This window comes from Protopterus annectens, chromosome 2.part0 (genome assembly GCF_019279795.1).
Source record: "Protopterus annectens isolate FY-2018-M chromosome 2.part0, PAN1.0, whole genome shotgun sequence".
In the NCBI taxonomy this organism is placed as follows: Eukaryota; Metazoa; Chordata; order Ceratodontiformes; family Protopteridae; genus Protopterus; species Protopterus annectens.
In genome coordinates this window covers 325,468,090-325,485,949 of record NC_056728.1, presented here as the reverse complement: position 1 = coordinate 325,485,949, position 17,860 = coordinate 325,468,090, and the positions used below count along the sequence as shown (strand labels likewise).

Genomic DNA, 17,860 nt, shown 5'->3' with positions numbered 1-17,860 from the left:
ACACATTTCACTATCCTTACATAAAAAATCATGTTAATCAAAAAGATAATTTAAGTTTCAAGGCAAAGTGTTGTCACGCATTTCACTATCCTTACATAAAAAAATCATGTTAATCAAAAAGATAATTTAAGGGTGCATAAGCTGTAGTGATTGCTTTTGAATGATGTTGGTGCAAATTGAATAAAGCTCACATGGCCATTTTTTCTGTTTGCGTGTTGTGGCACAATGTGAACATGGGTGCAGTGAATTTTAGATTCAGAAAACTCTGTGAAGCAGTGTGAAATCAAGAGCATTCATCTGCAATAATGGAAACTTTCGTGAAATGCAAATTTCAGCATAAATATCTGAAATTTATGCCAATGAAGTGAAACAACACAGTGGTGTGATCGAACAACCTTTAGAACCATGTAGACTCCGTGTCTGGTTTGGTAGTGTATGTGGAAACTTTCTGTGTACAGAAGTCTGCATGGAAGCAAGTCCAAATATATAGACAGAATGGCCAAGAAAATAAAACAACGCACATATAATGGCTAATGTATACACTGTGGATGTCCAAAAGCATCAGAGGAGGTGTGTCAAAATAGTATATATTTAAAATATTTCTTACCACATGTTTGGACAGTACACCTCTTGCCACAAAAGGGTTTAAATATGAATAACAGAAATGTTATTGAAAGGAGAAGTAAAATGTAGTGTCACAATAGGTACAATAATACCCTGCCATGTGTGTATAAAGTAGTGCTCCTGTGCTGTTGTCCTGCTTACACAACTATTGACCATGTAGTTTCCAGGTTTTCAGCATGGATATTATGCAAATGAGTGTAAAAATCAGTGAATTTGTTGAATCATAAAAAGCAGGAACTGCATAGGGCTGTTCACTTCGTGTAAGTCCCTACACAGTGTTTATGTTTCCCAATGATGTTGATGTCATCAGGGGGTTATGTCAGTTAACTTTGATGTTTTTTGGCATGTATTGCATATGCTTGCGCAGTGAGCTTCTTCATGCATACCTTTTTTCTGTAACCAGGCCACTCATGTATCAGACATGAGCTAGATATCCAAAAATAGAAATTGGATGCATTCAATTAGTAGTGCTGAGCACTGCTGGGCATTGTGCAAACCCAGTGAGCAGGACTGCGCTCTGCTCATATCTTCCAGTCATAGTAATTTACATTACTCCTTTTGTTGTGCCAGGAGTTAGGTATTGGACTGGAGTGCAGATGGTCCTGGGTGCAAGTACAGGGCATTGCAACATTTCTCATACTGATCTGATAATGCAGCATACAGAGAGGAAGTGTAAGTAGATTTAATCACCATTTTATGTTTCAGGACAACCGGGATAAAATATAAAATTTTTACATGTCCTACATTAGTTATGTACACCTGTGCACTGCTGCACACCGGTGCACACAGCTCACTATTGTGCAGTGAAGCATGACCTTTAAATCATGTTACTTATACCCTAGGAAGGTGAATTCCATCTTACAATTCCACATGGTGGACTTACTCCAGAAATGTACAGAGTATACATACAGCCTACATTCTGATTTTCTTCGATACTTCAAGACCATTGGCCTAGGGACTTGGAAATTTTAACTGAGATGATGCTAGGGGCTACTGCAGCTATTCTACATCTGCATGCACTAGAGGCTGAAGTCAGTGCTGCTGGTGCTGCTGACAATAGGCCTAAGCCCAGAAGGAGAAGAGTGTACAGGCAGAAAGTAAACTTCCATGTGCTACATGAGCTAGAGATTGTAGACTGCTACAGGGTGGACAGGAATACATTACAGGAACTCTGTGAGCTCTGCCACCTTCGATTCAGAGCCAGAGCCAACCAATGGGAACCCATCTCAGTGGAAACTAAGGTATGCATTGCCCTTAAGATATTAGCTACAGGTATTTTTCAAAGACCAACTGGGGACATGATGGGGGTGTTACAGGCATCAGCATCCAGGATACTTCACCAGTATTTGGATGCTATGTTCCTATATGCCAGTGTGCATATATCATTTCCCCTTACCTTGAGGAGAGAGCCAGCAATATGCAATGGTTCTACCATGTAGTGCACTGCTATGGAGTACTGGGTGCCATAGATTGCTGTCATGTACACATCAAGGTACCACTTGGTGAGAAGGGTATAATCTTCATTGACCACATGGGATGCCACTCCATCAATTGCCAAGTTGGGTGCAATGCCCAGGGGATTATCTTGAATGTGTGTGCCAGTAACCCTGGCAGTTATCATGATTCCCATAACTGTACTAGCTGTTTTATAGTGGGACATCCCACAGGCCATTTACTCGGGGATGCTGGCTATACCCTGGAATGATAGATGGTGACACCCATCAGAAATGCGCACACACCCATGAAGAAATGCCGTAATGAGGCACACACACAAACTAGGAATATCATAGAGTATGTATTTGGGCTTCTGAAGTTAGAGTCCCGGTGTGTAGATATATCCGGGGGAGCCTTGCAGTATAGTTCATGCACATGTACACAAATATTTACAGTATGTGCTATGATCCACAATCTGATCCTGTGGAAACAGCTGCAGCTGTATCAGCAAGGAGAAGGGGCACACATCCCCTCACCAATGCCTAAGTCAACAGCAGGACTTGGAGGAGGAACCCAGCTGCTGTCCCTGCGGGCAGACATAAGCATGCTTAGTATGCCCTTGCTTTGGTTAAGAGATAATGCATAGCACATTCACTGACCACTTCGAGACCTAGGGACTAATAACTTTCTCCTACTCACATACATACATTAAAAATGATGCCACACAACTCATATGACCTGTACCTATCCATGTATTGGCTGTGTACTGCTTGCATCTAACAGAGTCAGCCCTGAACTTCAGTTGTGTTAATTGCTGCATTTGTAAGGTAGGTCCTTAAAGTGTAGGCTACACTGTAGTCTTGTGGAGTATTATGACATATCCATTGTATCTATGAACTTGGTACAGCATGCAAGTAAATAGTGGTGTTTTCGTACAGAAAATTAAGTAACGTGACTACAGTCCACCTGCAACAGATTGCTGGTACATTGTTCAAGACAGAAGTTAGAAAGTGAGGATACACATTGCAGTTTCTGACTTCAAACTTGCTATATCTTAACAGTAGATGTGGTTTGTTCCCCCATCCCCAAACACAGGGTTGTCCTCTTGTAAATGGCACAACAGTAGCTCAACTATGCTGCCTACAAACACACAGGAAATGGGTGTTTCTCATAATTATTATCCCCCACATTTCCAGGAGAATACTGTATATTTGATCATATATTGTATGTGTTAGGTATGTCATGTATAGCAGTATACATTGTTATTCAAGTGGTTGTATGATGAATGTCCCCTGTTCCGGCAAGCTGTTTCTGTGGCCAAAAAGACTAAGGCAGCCATCCTATCTGATGAAGATGTAATGGTGTTGAAGTTTCAGATCCTGATATAGGTAGAGGCTTTGGATGTGTACTAGCTATAGGTTGTTTTTACAGAGGGTCACTCTGTGTCCCACGCTATTATAATTTTGTATTGTCTTAATTCCACATTTGTGTGATGCGCCACATGTTTAAAACCTTTTTGACTATGCTTAGGTGGCTTGTGCAGAGCACAGCAGTGCATAAACAGTGAAAGAAGAAATAGGATTTATGTCTGACCACCAACCACACACACCAGATACATTTAGTCACTGCCGTTAGTAATCAGGAAATCTCAATTTGGATTATGGATAGGAGTGGGCTGTAGTAGCAGGTATATATAACAATAGTAAAACTCAGATGTGAGCAATGCACCTCACATTTGCGCACTGCTTACCGATGGGCAGGCAGTATAAAAAAAGGCAAAGGCGCATACATGTATACTTAGTTAACCATAGTGCAAATCTGATGCTTCTTGCACTATAGCTCTTTCTCTCTCTCTCTCTCTCTCTCTGTTTTATATATATATATATATATATATATATATATATATATATATATATATATTTATGTGTGTGTGTGTGTGTGTGTGTGTGTGTGTGTGTGTGTCCATAGTGCCCTTCATACCTATCAAGCTCTTAGAGTAGGAAATCAGAACAAAGTGACAAATAATGAGTGGACAAAGGCCCAAAACTAGGGGCTCTTTTCAAATATTCTACTTACAAACCTAGAAAGGTGATAGATTAACAGGTGTTGCACTGCTTGTCTGAAGGATATGACATGTGAAATTCAGATGTCTGCCATTATTTACTGACCTCATTTCTCAATGATTTGCCATAAGTGTTCCAGAAAAACACAATATTGTGAGAAACAGCCTACAAATATGAGTCAAACATCTAGACATTATGCAAAAACATGGACAGTTGAGAGGTATGGTGCCATATCACTCTCAGACACCATGTCTTCCCTAAGATTACATATGGAAACTTTGCAAACTGAGGGCAGAATATAAGTTTATGTACATATATTGACAAGCCATCCCTTTGTTTCCTCACCAGCAATGACACCAACAAGCACAACAACCATGAGTCACTGAGTTTTCCACACATATATCACACCCTGTACAAGTTGCAATATATGATATTGTATTCTTCCTTATGGAGATGGCCAATCGATGGTGCTCACAGGCTTGCATATCCAAATGCAAAAAGACAAATGTACTCAATAAGACTATTATTGTCACACAAATAAGCTACTAAACAGTATTTATCTGCAAGGCTACTAGTCTCAGATGACACTATGAGGCAATGTGACTAATTACACCCCCAAAGCTGTTGTAAACCACATGGCTTGGTTATGTCATGTAGTACAAGTTCACCTGCAGACCTACATAAATCAGACGTGCTGGAGTGTGTGCATTAAATACGCTGATCTGTAGTCTGTAAACTTAGATAGATAGGGGTTCTAATATCACTACAGTTAACTCTGTGTGTGTGTGTGTGTGTGTGTGTGTGTGTGTGTGTGTGTGTGTGTGTGTGTGTGTGTGTGTGTGTGTGTGTGTGTGTGTAAACAAATGTGGAATTGTGTATCCCAATCCAACTTCACAAATGGCATAGTGCACATTGTTTTGGTGATTGCACAAACATCCAGTCAAGCATGCCTCCAACCTCTTCTCCTTCATGTGGTCTGCTGATGTTATCTACCATAAGATCACTTGCAGTCCTACTGAAATCAGACTTGTGCTATGGTGCATATATTAAGTACTCTGATCTGTAGTCTGTAAGCTTAGATAGGTAGGGGTTCTATTCTCACTGCAGTCAACTGTATTTTTATGTATATGAGATTTTGGTGAATGTTACACAGAGCATTTTACAGCAGCCTTAAGGGACACTGCCCTTTTGTGTTCAACAGACACTGCTGATGCCATCAGCTATATCAGATTATTGGATATGTATGTCACAAGAGGCCATTGTCACACACTGGCCTGACTGATAGGTACCTCATCCTATATAAGACAGACAACAGTGACATTACTGTTATTGTATATACAAACATCATGCTATCTATTTGCAATGGTGATGGACATGTTGACACAATGGATCACATAGGCGTGCACGTGGACTTTGTTTATTGCAGATGATACTGTGGCCTGTATTGAGATTAGGGTACAGGTGTAGAGATCCTGGGGAGGTGGAGATGTGCTTTACAGAGGAGAGGAATGAAGGTCAGCAGGACTAAGACAGAATATATATGTGTGAATGAGAGGAAAGATAGAGCAATGGTTGTAATGTAGGGGGTACAGTTGGCAAAAGGCATATGATGTCAAATACTCTGGAACAACAGTTCAGAGTAATTGTGAGTCTGGAGGACAGGAGTAGAAAAGAGAGCATGCATGGTGGAGTGTGCGGAGAAGAGTGTCAAGAGTGATCTTTGACAGATGGGTGCCAATAACACAGACATGAAGGGTCTATAAGATGATAGTGAGACCAGCTATGTCATATGGGTCACAGATGGTGTCACAAACAAAAAGGCAAGAGTCATAACAGGTGTTGGCAGAGTAAAAGATGTTACAGTTTGCATCATGTGGGCCGAGGATAGACAGGAGTATTAACCATATATTACAGTGTCAACTCAGGTTGTACAATTTGGAGAGGAGGACAGAATGGTGGGATTGTGTTGCTTTGAACATGTGCTGAGGAGTGATGCTGGGTATATTGGGGGAAGGATACTAAGGATGTAGCTGCTAGGCAAGAGTAAAATAGGAAGGCCTAAAATAAGGTGTATGGATGTGGTGACACAGGGCATGCAGGTGGTAGGTGCAACAGAGCAAGATGCAGAGGACAGTTAGAAATGGAAGCAGAACATCAGCTGTGGTGAGCCTGAATGGTACTGTCTAAAAGAATACATAAAAGATGGAGAAAACTCATCTGTATACTTGTGGCATGGGTGTAAAGTAGGAATATCTAATTGACGGTTAATGTGTCTGGACAGTCTGGGCTTTAACAGTGTGTCTTGGCATTACCTGCTCTGGATTGCATGCAGAGGCTTTAACACTTTGCCTCATACCTGCAGAAGCATCAATACACTTGCTTTCAAATGCAGTCGGCTGCTGCTGTTTCCACCAAGGCCATTAATAGCTATAGTACATTACTTCCTGATGCCCTGTCTACACATCTATACAAATGTCTACATACAGGCATGCCTGATAGGTTCAAAGAAAGATCCTTTGGAAAATACAAACCACAGCAGTGTATGTCTGTCATAAGTACATTATACAGTAAGTAAATGAAGCTGCTGTTTAAAAATACAACATTGAGAAACCAGGGGTGAAAGGCCACTCTCCTTAGCATAAGCATGTGAATGAGACACCTTCAAAACCCACACAGAGCATCCATGCTAAACATTTACACAACAACATATCCAGGAATAACCAGAGGGCTTTCTTCATGTATGTCTGCAAACTGATATAACTCAGTTGTAGTTGAATCAAATTGTGTACCCAGTGCAACATCCAAACCTGCTAGCAGACATGTTTGGCTGAAAAGAGTGCCCTCTGCCACTACCACACCTAATACCAACCATGTGTGATGCATCACCTCTGAGCTGTGGCATCTACATTGAGGAAATTATCAGTTCCCTCTCCAAGACAAGAAGCACAGTCTCTATAGGACCAGATCAAATTCCAGCCTGTGTTCTTCATGTGCTTCAAGAGTGAGCTACTCCTCTAGGCACCATATTCAACCACAGTCTGAATACTGCTGTTGTCCACATTGAATGGAATACAGCCACCATTTTTCATCCACACAAGAGATGATTGGCAAAATACAAGTGTAATTAAGAGCCATAAATTTATGCAACTTCTGCCATAAGGCAATGGATAGAGTTAGCATGCATCTCTGACACAAGGAAATAGGTGACCTCCAAACACTAGATGTGCTCCAGTTAGGTGTGCTCAAGGGTACCTGGTGGGAGTCATGACTGTGACTAGAGACATGCACAAAGTCAAAGATGTGCACACATCTTACTGCAACTTGGCCAAGGCCATCAACACAATCCAACATTTGTTGTCATTGGGACACTAGCCAAGGTGAATATGAAATTCTAGGTTATCAGTTGGTTTTCAAGTAGCATACCCTGTGGTAATAATAGATGTTCCTGCTTACTATAAAATAACCATTGCAACACTTTTCCCCACTTCTGTATCAATAGACCCTGGAACACGTCAACTGCAACCTGGGTCTACTGTGGGGAGGTACACATTCTACATCATATATCTGATTAGCAATGCCATTCCATCAATAGCTAAATATGGTAACAATCTCCTATACTCATCCCTCATTGGCTGGAAGAAAGAATATAAACCCCCTTTGGAATCTATTTTAACATACACATGCACCAATTTGACAGATCTCAGACATGTCTGCTAATAAAACATCAGAGGTTGTCCAACATGTTTCTTCTGTGGGCAAAATGACATGTCTGGCACTGTCTGCAGTATCATATAGATAGCCTTATAAGGCATAAATAATCTGCCTCAAAGCTATCTGTAGGCAAAATAGGATGAAAATACTGCACATGTGTAAACAATGTGGGATCCATGTTACCTGTTCCAGGGACCTCAATGTACACTATGACATACATAGGGCATGCTGGAGAGACAGATACATCTCTCAAAGGTGATCACTCCTCTGTAGTAGGCTTCAAGTCCATGTCAAGCAGAGCACCTACATTACCCTGTTGAAGGACATGCTTGATGACTTGCTGTGAAAATATTATCTGACAAGGATCAATGCTGCTTCACTCCTGGAAATGAGCGGTCCTTGGTAGACAAAACATGTCCCTGCATTATATCTGACTATTAATATTATATTGTGATGTAACCGCTATGAGTCTAAATGCCATCAGGTAAATACCCTAGTCATATCCTATGAACCTCAGAACCTATGGCGATGTACATGCAAACAGGAACATTATACTGTATTACCATTCTGATGAAATTTGTCTTCAGTGCTGACATACATTCCTGAGCTTTGAATCTGATGGGTTGACTTTGGCTGTAGACTCATACGTTTGTACTAAATCCTTCAAGAGAAAGTTAGATGTATTAATTCACAGCCCTTACAAAAGCACCCGATAAAAAGTAGATAAATTATTACACTAGCAACTTTCTAAATGGCCATGTACAATCTAAATGACAGATACAGTTATGAGTCCAACAGCACAAATGGAGGTAATAATGTGATATTAATATATATATATATATATATATATATATATATATATATATATATATATATATATATATATATATATATAGTCACCCTGTGGATCAGTCACATAGCTTTAGTATCCCTGAATCCAAAATACAGATGACAGGGATGTGACCCAGTTATCATAACTTCCACAGGGTTTTATATGGGGGGGCAGGAGGCCTAGGCTGACACAAAAGGATGGTGGGTGTGTTTATGTGTGAATTAGTAAGGGAAACAGGTAAGATGGGCTATGTAAATAATGTGGGTATATCTATAGCTGCCCTCAATGGAACATTGATGTCCGAGTGTCTGCATGAATACAGCCAAGCTCAATGGTAGCCCTACATGTCTATATGTTGGACATCTGTGAGCCATTTATGGTAGAGTGGACAGCTCATCATCTCCACCCCTAAACACGATAACTGTATCTGACAAGAGTTGCACTGGTACCTCCATGCCCAAGGTCAGATGCTGTGGTTCTACCCGAAAGTAACCAAGGTTTGCTTGACATGCTACCTTCATGGGAACATCCAGGCCATGACCCATGGCCTGCTACATCTGGGTGTGGACAGTAAACTCCCTGTTGGAACAGTGGATGTACTGCCACTCTGGCAGTGTGATTGGGCATGGCCACATTGGATCTCAGCAGATGTAGTTGCTGATCTACGCCCACATGGACAATGCTCCCCTCCCAGCAGAAGTTCCATCACAGAAAATGTGCATTCCATGACAGATATACTGCATTCCCTCACAGACACATCCCTTTCCAACGTGTCATTCAAATGATCCAGGAAACCAACATGGTGGAAGCAGTCACGGATGTCAGACTGTGCTGCATCTATGCACATGAGCATTATTCTGGAGTTCTTTTCTGAACATCCCTGTGTCTCCATGATGGCCCTAAACATATGTCAAGTGACACATGATGAGACACTTGCAAAAGGTTGGGGATGGACAGCAGACCTCCTCCAAGCACCCCTATCAATTCACCTGTGTGGCACCTAGCCAACAGTCTGGCAATGGCCAATGTCAACAGTTAATGAATCCACAGTAGTAGACACACTTTCCTAATCAATGTCTTCACCCTCTAACTGTCCAATATCGATGGCATCGGTGGACTGGATATGTGTAGGCATACTGGCTTTGTCTGGTGATAATGAGGCGGGTTCACTAGATGTCAACCTCTCTGTCAGAATCAGCCTCTGCAACCCCTGGCTGTGTCTCACTTTGGCCACCATAATCATCAGAGTCTGATGAGACACTGACATCAGGTAGCGTAGGAGACACATAAACACTTCCATGTTCACCTGTGATAAAAGGAAGGAAAACAGGAATACATTATTACCTGCTCTACTATGCTGCAATATATGTTAAGTAATTTACACTACTGTCACTTTTACAGAAATGTTTACCTCTCACTCTCTTAGGGCAAGTAATTTGGACAAATCCATGAATAATGGGTGGACAAAGGCCCAAAAATAAGTATCATTGTGACATATTGCCCTTAAACACCTAGAAAGGTGATAGACTAGCAGGTATTGCTTTGCCATGACATTAATGAGTAGTTTGCATTTTTAATGTGAGATCTGTCGTTATTTTCTGCCTGTGCTCTATAATGACCTGTTAATAGTTTGCAACTCAATCATTATGATCTTAAAAATAGACCAGAGGTATAAGTCACACATCTGGACATTCTGCAGATATCTGTACAGTGGACAAGTATGCAGACAATACAGCAATTCATACAGCAGGCCTGAGATGACACTTTAGCAGACATGTTGGAATATTTCTACATTACTAACACAAATGTATTCTGCTTACCAACTGTATGAGGCCTAGTCTCTGGATTCCTGATGACCCTGGAAAATATTAAGGGTCAGGTAATAGCAGCTGCACCGCATTTAATAGTATAACAGGGGGGATTCAATAATCTATATCTACAGTAACTGCAATATTAACAAGAACGTGACTGACAACCTCTTAATGACCTGAAAACTGCAGCTGTCCTAAATACAACCACCAAAAAAGCAACCTGCCACACATTAAAAAATATAAACACTATTATACAATGAATGCAACATTATTCTACTGATGATCTAACAAAGCCTAACTAGAAGATAATCTTGAAATGCATGAGTGGTACTCAACATCCAGAGCATACTGGCTGCTGGACTGTTGGGAGCTTTCCTGAGTGGCAATATTTCCCAGGAATTCCTCAGTGGTGGTGAGTGGTTGTTCTGCTGCAGACCCACCACCGGTGACATGACAATCACATGCCACTTCAGCAGCATGCCTCCTTGCAGCATGAATCATGTTCATGTCTGTGTCGCACCTGCTCATAGCTGCAATTTTGTTGACCAGCTGCATTTACATTTTGGACCAATTCATCCCAAAGGGCCACATATTGCAACATATTGACCTGCCCACCCCTAGACATAAAGACATTATGATGTTGCCTTAGAGATTCAGTAATGAGGTCATTTACTGCCTATGAAAAGGTGGCATAGGCCTAGTGGGCATATTGTTTACTGAAAGACAAAATAATGATAACACATACAAGGATAACATAAGTAGAAATAAACTGTGTACAGATAAGGCAGTACAGGAAAGCTCTCAGTAGTCACTACTTGATTACACTTTATTGGTCAACAAATAACATGGGGTCTATAAAACAAGGAGAGTAGCATGGCAAGCATATCTGATTTGTGCCATAACAGATAGTCACTTATGCTCACCCACCCAAATTAACAGTCCATTCTAGTTTGTGCCATATCAGGGATTCATCCCCCCAAATAAAAATTATAACAGGCTAAGGGACAAATGTTCTAACCAAACAACAGTGTAACTTCCAAAGTGCTCTCAAAGGACCTATCCATGAAACATGTGTTTAGAGTTATCACACAGCATTAGACCATTGTCCTACTCTATACTCTCTGTAGCTCTCAGATGGCTTGTAAACAAGGCTGTGTCATGAGTACCATTCTAACAAATGCTTATGATTTACTTCACATCATTCCTAAGTACATTACAACATATGCATTATTCAGGTAACATGATAGATACATACATGATGGAGTACAATACTCCGCTGTTGAAATATACTGTTCCAATTTAAATGCGTAACTGAGTTTGAATTCTGATACAAGTGTCATCCACATTGGTTTGCCTAGCTACACATGTGCATTTTTATAACAGTGCACATTACTAACTGATTGCATCTGACCTAGTCTGTGCCTCAGAGATGCTAAGTGCAGCATGCACTGCTGAACTGCATGCTAATTAGCCAATCCCGTGAAGCTACTTAACAAGATATAAGGCATCAATGTAGACACCATGCCCTTTCTTATATGTGCAGTGAGGGAATAGCGGAGTACAGATACATTGTAAGCACTGACAGATTGTTAGTATCAGCTGCTATTTACATACATTTGAGTGTGCTACAGGCTGAAACCAATGCTGCGGTTGCTGCCAATATCCATAGATAGACAGGGTGAAGACTTTGCAGGCCAACAACTCTGTAGAGGAACTGTGAGACCTCTGGCAGCCTTGATTCAGATACAGAGGCAAATGCAGGAAACCCATCCCAATGGAATTCAAGGTATGTGTTTAACTTAGTATGTTAGCCACAGGTACACTTAACAGACTTCCAGGGGACATGCTTGGTGTTTCATAGGCCTCAGCATCTGGGATCTTCCAAATATTCTTGTATGCTGTGCTGAAACATGGCTTGGGGAATATATAATTTAACACAAGTTCTAAGGAAAGATCACAAGTATGCTACAATTGTAACATATCACACCGCTCTCCAGTAATGTCTGCCAAGCATCGCAGCCATGTACACAAGAGAACAACACCTGGGAAATAGGGTAGAGTCTACATTAACTGTAAGGTCTAACACTTGAACAACTGCCAAGTCATATGTAATGTCATGGGAGTCATGTGGAATGTGTGTGCTTGCAACCCTTGCAGTTAGCATGACTTCAGTATGTGCCACATTCCTCAACTGCAACAGATGTCTGCTATGGGAGATATATCTAAGGCTCATTTAGGTGTGGATGCATGTTATGCACTAGACTCATGGCTGAGGAAACTCATCAGAGCTACACACACACACACACACACACACACACACACACACACACACACACACACACACACACACACACACACACACAAATACAAACACACACACACAAATACAAACACACACATACAAACACACACACACATACAAACACACACACAAATACAAACACACAAACACACACACAAATACAAACACACACACACACACACAAATACAAACACACACACACACACACACACACACACACACACACACACACACACACACACACACACACACACACACACACACACACACACACACACACACACACACAAAGAGGAACACAGTAATGAGACACACAGTCCAACCAGTAATGCCATATATGATGATTTTTGGCTACTGCACTCACAGTCCCAGTGCCTACATACCTCTGGCCAAGGGCACCATTACAATCCACTGACACACCTCTCAATGCTCATAGTATGTGCTGTGCTACATAAGTTAATCTAGCGGGAATATCTGCAGTAGGATCAGCAACAGGAAGGGGAACACATCCTCCCAACAATGCCATAGTCAACACAGCCATAGGCTAATGATGATTCATAGGAGGAACCAGCAGCATGTGTGGTTGTAAGCAGACATTGGCATGTTCTGTATGTCCTTGCCTTGGCTATGAGACAAACCTTAGCACACTGACTCAACACCTAGGAGCCTTAAACCATCCTCCCACATCATTATACTTCAGTACTAGGGAAACATTAGAGATAGCAGTTCAACAGTAAGGGTACACATTACAGTTTCGGACTTCTCAACCCCACCTAAATCAGACAACAGGCAGGATGCTAAACATGCAGAGTAAGCAGACCAACACAGTTTTGTTACTGCCATTGCAGGAACACAAATGTGTTCCCTCAACCCCAAAAGAACATCCAAACTGGCTTTCCTTATTTGGCAACTGCATATCATATTATTCACAGTTAATATTGCAATGATATAAAATGGTGTACATTGTATGTCCCAGAGTACTGGACAGATAACTGCTGAATGACTAAGGAGCACAGACATGTAAAACACTACTGTATATTTGCAAGCAAAAATCATAACAGGGTGTGTAATCACTAACTGTAGTATTTTAAAACAGAAACATTCATGATATGTACAGCTAACATGGAATAGTTTAATAAAACTATACATTCTGTTCAATTTGTTTGTGTGCTGAATGACTGCTAATGCTTGCTTCAAAGTTGTATGTGTGAAAAACAAAGTTAAGGCACCCGTTCTGTGTTGTGAATGTGCATTGGATAGTGAATTATATTCTAGACCTATGTAGGCATATCTGTTGTGTAGTAACATAGTATACTGTGTATGTCATTGACTGACTTCTGTTTCTGACTGCTATTAGTTATTTTTTATCTCTTACTTTTTGGGCCACTGTTTCTCCGGTGCTGTGCTTAGCTCAGCTAGTTTGCGTGCATGGCAGCAGTGCACAAACTGCACAACTGGACCACCCAGGTAGCAGACAGTACCCAGACATCTAAAATACACCTGTAATGCATTCTATTAAAGTATGCATGGCACAAATCTGCTAAGTGCTGTTGCACTGCATTTAACAGTGTGAATCTCAGGATGACTACAAGCATATTAGATGAGCTTGTAACTTCTCCTGTGGCTGCAGATGTACCATCAAAATCCAACAACAATGCTTTAACACCTGCTGTTACAGATTCAGTTATGTAGCACATGTATTTCATACAATCAATAGGCAAAGTCACAGATTTACGACAATATTTTATTATGTTTTCCTCCCTACTTGCTTCCCATTTCACTACTTCCCTGTCTCCACATTTCTTTTCTGTAAAGCTTTACTGCTCAATGGTGCACATTGCAAAACTGTGAGCATCAATGCTCAATTGTGATAAAGTACATTGGTCTATTTCAGATGCTCATATGCACTTCTAACAGTACTACATACACCAGTATTCCAACCTGCAAACACATATGCAAAGAAAAAAATTGAAGGCATTGCATGATGCTAAAGTCGAACCTGGTACCATCTGGATCTAAAACGTGGAGTGTGATCATGTATTAATGAGCTAAATGCATGAGCAAAACTTACAACAGAGTTAATAAAGTAACAGGTATGTATGGATCTACATTTCTTTGTTGAAATTTCATTACTTTGAAAAAGAAAAGTAGATGCCCACTTCAGTGAAAGTGCATTTCAACGAATGTGCACTTTTGCTGAAGTATAATTTCCGGAGGTCTACAATCGCAGTCGCAAGGTTTGTTTGGTTCTAATCTTTCACCTAATAGAACCAATGAAGACACTGACGCTATCGGTTACTTGACGGCTTTGGTCCAACAACTCACACAACGGGTGGAAGATTTAGCGTCTAAAGTGGAGACTGAAAGCACCAGCAGTACACCGGTAGTCCGTCCTAAGACAGGGGTAATTTTTTCAACTTTACCAATTCCCGTGTCACAAACGGACAACATTCTTCCAACTACTTCTTTAAGTACAGCCAGCACGGATAGCACTACGATAAGTAGTATACCACCAGGGCAGGGTGAACGACAAATTATACACACTGTTGAACGCGGTAATCAATCTACAAATGGACAAGGTAATTTAACGCGTTCCAATGACTTGCCTGGTTTAGAGGATTTCTTTAATACACCTGACATTAACTTTAATTCAGTAGGTAATGGACGTTCGACAAATGAAATAAATTCACAAGATGTGGCTTGCAACATTGTTGCTAACCTTAGGCATTTTGACACAACTTTGCTTAAATTTAAAAAGTTGCAGGTTGAAATCCTATATTTCCGTGAATGCTTAAAATTAAAGATTGTGCCAAAGGGACTACGTCAGTGGAAGTATCCATCCGGCACAGCAAAACAATCTGAATTCCATCTACAATTGATTGATCATTTCAATCAGCAAGGTTTTAAACTTTTGGACTTATTAATTAATGAATATGTTAAACAAACAGTCACAATGAAGGAAAAACTATCGGTTCTGGATAGAATTATAAAATCGGATCCCGAATTTCCCAGGTACGAATATGACTACACAAGGATCTTTTCAAGTATAGCAGCTCTTATTAATAAAATAAGTGAAACCAAGAAGAGGAAAATTCATAGAGATAAGCTAGCTTATGAGAAAGGAGCTGCTTACCCGGATCCCCCTACAATTAATAACCAACGTGGTACTACCGCATCAACATTTGAACCTAGTGCGACAATAGGAACGGACGCACACACTACAGCAGAGGACGATTTGGATGCCTTCTTGGAAACTGATAACAGCGTTCTTTCTCATAATGAACAACTTCCCCAATACCCTAGGCGTAGTGAACGCATTAACAGCAACAATAAAAAGAAACAAAATCAACAAAGAAATCAGAACACAAATAACCAAGACTATCAACAGGGTTTTCAGCATGGTCACTCCAACGCTCAGAAGAAAACGAATTGGAACCGCAAGGGCCACAACAAGTTTACATTCAACAAATGGAAGAGGTGACGCTAGACAACGCATTTCCGAAAATTCTTACGAGTAAGAGTAATGACTTTAAAATATACAATTTTACAGACTGTGAAATAAGTTCAGATTTTGTTGAATTGTTAGCTAAGGGATTTACATTCGTATTACCTTCGAAATTCAATCTTGGTAATGTTCTTTGTGATTTAAAACTGTTCCTGCGTAAACTAAATTTGAAAATGTTATTTGGTGAACATGATGGCACTCAACAATCTAATGAATATGTAGCAAGTGTTTTTAATCCCCCTTTAGATCAAAATCTAATGATTTTTGAAAAAATAACTGAAATGCATGTAAGGGGTTTGTATAAGGAAAGCAGAATGAGTAAACCACTATCTACAAATGAATTTGATTTAATCACCTTTGAAAAAGTTCACGAAATACGTGTAATGAAACCAGATAAGGGTGGGGGAGCAGTTCTTATGTATGAAGCTGATTATGTTGAAAAAATGTATGATTTGCTATCCTCTAAAGAATATACACAAGTTTCCCTCAATGAACTTAATCAAGCTTATCAAAAACTAAGGAATTATTTAAGTGACTTGTTTATAGGGGGGAACATAACTTTTGAGATGTATCATTATTTTTCAATGCCGGCACCCCTTACCCCAATTTTGTTTGGGGTTCCGAAACTTCATAAAAGCATCTCTATACCACTTTTCAGACCTATAATAGATGGGCGCAACTCAATAACATATTCTTGCGCTAAATGGGTTGATAACAAATTAAAAGCATTTTTAAAAACCGAAGGCCAGATATGCAAGGATTCCTGGCACGTTTTGAAGAACCTAAATCATATATCTTTCAATGCTGATTACATTTTTTTAACAGCAGACATTAAAAACCTATATACGGTTATCCCACAAAGCACAGGGTTGGATTGGGTTAGAGACTTCCTACTATTAAAAAACTGCCCAGGCAAGGATGTTGATTTGATAATTACCATCTTAGAATTAGTTTTAGAAAACAACTATTTTATGTTTCAAAAGGACATATTTTTACAACAATCAGGGGTGGCAATGGGCTCCCCATGCGGAGGCAGTTTTGCCAACGCAGTTATGGCCTTCTGGGAGCACACATTCCTTTTTCCTCATGACTTATTTTGTAAAATTAAGGTATGGTACACACGGTACCAAGATGATATTCTTATGGTACTCAATGGTACCCCAGAGCAAGCTATACAACTAATTGACGAAATGAATTCCTTTTCTTCCTTTTTGGATTTCACCTATGAACTGAGTGATACAACAATTAACTTTTTGGATATCAACATTACAAAAGATTTAATAAACAATGTTTTTATTACTAAAATATTTAGGAAATCCACATATAGTAATTCTTTTTTACATTTCACCAGCAACCACCCCTTCCATCAAAAGAAGAGGGTTGTTAAAGGACAATTTGTCCGGGCTTCTCGAATGTGTTCGACAGACGAAACATTCGAAGAAGAATGCTGGAAACTGTGTGAAATGTTTAACAACAGAGGATATCCAAATCAGTTGGTAAACTCAGTCTATTGGGAAGTAAATAATAAAAGGAAAAACGGTCTTATTACTTCCATTTTTCGAGGAACTGTTCATAACA

The 17,860-nt window shown here is 40.2% G+C and overlaps 1 protein-coding gene across 2 annotated transcripts in view; it reads right to left on the bottom strand.

Moving 5' to 3' along the window:
• Window positions 1–17,860, bottom strand: part of LOC122793085 (long-chain fatty acid transport protein 6-like) — a 937,264-nt gene that overhangs the window by 677,445 nt on the left and 241,959 nt on the right. The gene's annotated exons all lie outside the window — the stretch shown is intronic.